The following is a 214-nucleotide window of genomic DNA, read 5'->3' on the forward strand; positions in this document are numbered from 1 at the left end:
TGCCCTTGCTATTCTAGGTCTTTTCTGGTTCCAGATAAATTTTAGGAATGATTTCTGTATGTCTGTGAGATATGTCAGTGGTAGTCTGATAGGGATTGCATTAAATCTATACAGCAATTTTGGGAGTATGGCCATCTTCACAATGTTTGTTCTTCCTATCCAGGAGCATGGGATGCTGCAATAAATTTTTAAATTGTAAACATTTGCCATATTT

This window comes from Octodon degus, unplaced genomic scaffold (genome assembly GCF_000260255.1).
Source record: "Octodon degus isolate 3935 unplaced genomic scaffold, OctDeg1.0 scaffold00020, whole genome shotgun sequence".
Taxonomy (NCBI): Eukaryota; Metazoa; Chordata; class Mammalia; order Rodentia; family Octodontidae; genus Octodon; species Octodon degus.